The sequence below is a fragment of the Carlito syrichta genome, unplaced genomic scaffold, assembly GCF_000164805.1.
Source record: "Carlito syrichta isolate Samal-C Ts95f unplaced genomic scaffold, Tarsius_syrichta-2.0.1 Scaffold61241, whole genome shotgun sequence".
Classification (NCBI taxonomy): Eukaryota; Metazoa; Chordata; class Mammalia; order Primates; family Tarsiidae; genus Carlito; species Carlito syrichta.
The window spans coordinates 92,224-96,588 of NW_007005337.1; the positions used below are offsets into that span (position 1 = coordinate 92,224).

The 4,365-nt window shown below is 55.6% G+C and overlaps 1 pseudogene; it reads right to left on the minus strand.

Annotated features, from left to right (window-relative positions):
* Nucleotides 1-3,498: 3,498 nt before the first annotated feature.
* On the minus strand, nucleotides 3,499-4,034 carry LOC103252011 (annotated as a pseudogene).
* Between the last annotated feature and the right edge of the window lie 331 nt (nucleotides 4,035-4,365).

A 4,365-nucleotide genomic window follows, 5' to 3' on the forward strand; every position in this document is an offset into this window, starting at 1 on the left:
CTCGGCTGGCAAGTCAAGGACCAAAGCTTGGCTGCATCCAAGCTTGTCTGTGGCTCTGGGACGAGCTGTTTTCAGGTGGGCGGCTGGGTCAGGCATCTGGAACAGCCAAGACACAGATGTTCCAACCACTCTTGGCTTCCAGCCTGGGCTCCCGCTTTCCCTAATTCCAATATTTGGCTGCCGGTCTTGCCTAATTCATATTCCAATGTCAACACTGCATAATCTCCCCCAAACACTGACAGCCTTGGAGCCGGGAAAGGGGAAGGGACGCTGATGAGCAGGAGTAGGGAAGCCTGGAGGGGGTGGGGGAGAGGGGAGAGGAGGAGGGCAGACAGAGGCAGGAAGCCCCCTAAAGTCCCCCCCCACAGGCCGCACTCCCCCGGAAGGCCCAGCTGAGGGGGTAAGAACTCCAAGTGACCCCAGAGGCACCTCGCAGCCACCCCATGCAATCAGTGCCACAAGACGTGCCTCAGGCTGGAGATCCTCTTGTGCTCAGAGAAGGGGAACCAGCGCCCCCCAACCGAGCTCAGGCAGGGCTGCCTGGGAGGGTGGGTCTTGGATAAAAAGCAAGAAACAGAGCGGGACCCTCAGGGGGGACCCTTGGTCTAGTTCCAGCTCTGCCTCTAACTCGCTGTGTGACCTCAGACAAGTTCTCAACCTCTCTGGATTTCATTTCATGATTAAATGAAGAGACTGCCCGTCCCAGAGACCCACAAACTCTACTGTCAGAGGCGGAGGCGGCAGAGCGTCAAACAGCACCGGCCGAGTGCAAAGTTGGCCCTGTCCTGGCTCTCCTGCCTCTTTGGGCCTCAGCACCCTCATCAACGCATTGGGAGTGATAATGGCATCTACACCTCGGGAGCTCGTTGGGACGAAAGAAAGCAGCACGTACACGGATCACCCAGCCGGGCTGCCAAGGGTATGGAACAGGTCCAGGGAGTCTGCCCAGGCCCTTGCTGGCCTCATCTCACACCGTCTTCCCAGGAGTTCTGTGAGGAGAGACTGCTATCGACCCATCTTACAGAGGAGGAAACTGAGGCTTCGTCGTAACTGGCCACAGTCACATGGCTGGAAGTGAGCCGAGGCCTGTCTGATGCCAGGGCCAGGGCCTGTGCGTGTCCCACACTGAGCAACAGAGAATGGATGGCAGGGAGCAGAGCGGGAGCCCTGGAGGGGTGGCACCATCGCCTGGCCGGCAGTGGGCGCAGGTCCTGGGGCGCAGCTGCAGGAGGGCAAAGCTATGAGGCCTCTGGGACCGCAATGCGTGTGGCTGGAAGCAGCCTGGCACCTTCACTGTCTCCCTCCACCTCCCACAGGGTCCCTGTGCCCATCCTGAGTGGCCTTCTCCCCCACGCCTGCCCTAGATCCCAGCCCCACCCTGCCCACCCCACCAGGTCTGCCCCTCCATTCTGTCCTCCTACCCTTCCCCGAGCCAGCTTCCCAGCCAACTGTCCTCCCAGGTTCTGACCGCAGACTCCCTGGAATTCAGTGACCTCCACCCAGATTTCCCCCCAGGGTCACATCCAGGCAGACTTCCCGGGGAGGGCCACTCATAAATATGCGTGCGGATTTGCATGCGATTTGCATCCACTTCTAAGGCCCTAGAAGGCTATTTTCAAGTGAAGCCTTCTCCAGGATGCTTTACCCTCCTCCTCATCTATTTCTTTGTGTTCCTTTACACCCATCCCCCATGCACACCCCCACATCCACCCCGCTCTCCTCTCTTTAGCCCCTCCTGGTCTCTGCTTCCCTGTGTCTGAGTCTGTAGCTATACAGGATGAGTAAGATCTTTGAAAATAACAATTGCTGTTTATTGAGCACCTACTATGTGCCAAGTGCTACCCCGTCACAACAGCCACCGAAGGAACTACTACTTGAAGGGGGTCTGAGTGAACTCTGTGAAGAGTACCCCTCTTCCCAGCCCCTGTGCAGAACACAGTGGGAGACTGACAGCCTTAGCAGGTGAATTTCAAATAGCTTCTTTACTATTGGTGAAGCTGATTTGGGAAGACATAGTGTAGGTCTGTGGTTTCCTAATACTGAACCCCAGAATTAGATAAACCCACTCGCTCCCAGACTGCTGGCCACCATCCCTCAGATCCAGCATGGCCTAGCAGAGATAGCTGGCCCCTGTCAACCCTGGGACACAGAAGAGCACAGAGAGCTGGCAGTTCTCTGCAGGTGGGCAGATCCCCAAAGAGAAGGGGAGGAAGGAGCAGGGCTGCACATGGCAATGACTTCGCTCCAAGTTCACCAGTTATAGTCACTCCCTCCTCCCTGGGGAAGACAGGGCTGGGAACGGGCCTAGCATGTCCCTTAACGGATGCTCCCTCTGGAAGGAAGGACATAGCAGGAGTGGGTGATAAGCAGTCATTCTATTTTACAAATATGAAAACTGAGGATATGTCACAAAGAGTTTACCTGACTTGCCCAAGGTCACTCAGTGAGGAATGGCGGGTTGGTTTCGGAGCCCAGAGGTCTCTAACTCCAGAGCCCGAGGTCCTTCCACATCCCACAGTTATCTCTGGGAGCAAAGCACACAGCTGAGGGAAGGGAACCAAGAGAGAACGGAAAGAGGATGTAGAGCAGTGCAGTGTCCAAATGTGGGTCAAGTGCAGCTGGAAAAACGTCCTGTCTCAAAGCCAAAGCAGGGAGGGACACCATGGAGTCCAGAGGCTGCATTCTCACATGCCCACAGGGGCAAAACAGCCTGGAAGTGAGCAGGTGGGGTGGAAGACAATTGGGAGTGGTGGGGACTTCAGTGGACCAAGCCAGGGCAGGCCTGGCTCAACTCCAGCTTATCTTGGCCAGGCCGTGACCCAATCCCAGGGTCACCCGATCTTCTGGCTTTTCAAGAAATGCCAAAAATCATATTATTGCTTGAAATCTCCCTATTTGTATATGTTGGCTAAACAGCCTAAAAACATGAGTAGACGCTATTCAGGCAAGCAAAATGTCACTGTTCCCTGGCGTCAGCCCACTGGCCACAGCCAGCAACCTCTAAAAATCTAATCCTGTCACCTCCCAAATGTGCTCGCTGGAGTGTGAACTGCCAAGCACCAGGGATGCCAGCATTCTTGTCCCCTGCTGTCTTCCCAGGACGGTGCCCTGTGTGCTCAGTCTTAGGGAGTATCCATGGAAGCCCACCCCAGCGAGTGGAGAACCAGGTCTCTTGACTCCCAGTCCGGGGCCCCTCCCTGCTGACTGTTTTCTGGTCCAAGAGATACTTGTTAAACAATGCAGTTTCCTGTCCATACCTCGGATCCACAGAGCAAGCTTCTCTGCGGGGTGAAGGTTAGAACTCTGCATTTTAACAAGCCATCCCAGGGAATTCTTTTTTTTTTTTTTTTTTCTGCAAAAAGCTTTATTTTCATTTGGTCCAGGACTTGGGAGAGGGCTCCAGTGTAGTTAAAAAGCTGCCTAGTGGCTGGAGGGGGAGGCTCAAGCAGAAGAATCCCTGATGCTTTGGAGGGCCCCCCCCCAGAGGCCGCTGGGCTCCTAGTCGTGCTTGAGGGTAAGCCTTTCGGAGAGATGTTCACGCAGCCCAGGTTCAGCACCCCCAGCCTGCGAAGGTCGGTCAGGTGGTCGCCCATCTTCTTGATGAGTTTCACTTCTTCCTGTAGGAAGGGGTTCTCCAGGAAGTCACAGAGATGGGGGTCTGTAGATCCCAGGGCATGAAGGTTCAAAAGGGCTTGGTTCAGTTTCTTCTCCAAGGTCACAGCAGCTTCTGTGGCATCCAGGGTTTTCCCCCACTCATCTTGAGAGGGCTTCTGGATGTCCTGGAAGAGGGCGCAGCCGCCATGCTGGTTTTGCATCTCCAAGAGTCGCTGAGTGCCCTCACACTTCTCCTTCGCCAGTTCACAGAGGGAGTGACCCACGTCTTCCAGAGCCTTCCAGAGCCACATCGTCACGGTCTAAATAGAAGCCCAGAGAGAGGTAGCTGTAGAAGGCCCACAGATGCAAACTGACCATGCAGTGGATGGCTGCCTCCACCTCCACCAGGTGGAATGATCCTGGCGAACCTGGGAGCTCATGGTTAGTCAGCAAGAAGGAGCTAACCACAAAAATGGTGGTCGTTGATCCCAGAAACAGGAGGGGCCGAGAAGATGGTCTCAGAGGCTGCCAGTGGAGAGGGGATGAGAGAGCAGTGAGAGGCTGGAAGAGAGGGAGTCCCCGGGTCTGTTCCGTCCAAACACTGTTGGCGCAAGAGACAGATCACCGTGGACTGTGCAATCCCAGGGAATTCTTTTTTTTTTTTCTGAGTAGGAGTCTCACTCTGTCGCCCAGACTGGAGTGCAGTGGCCTCTCCCAGCCACCGCAGCCTCGACCTGCTGGGCTCCAGAGATCCTTCTGCCTCAGCCTTCC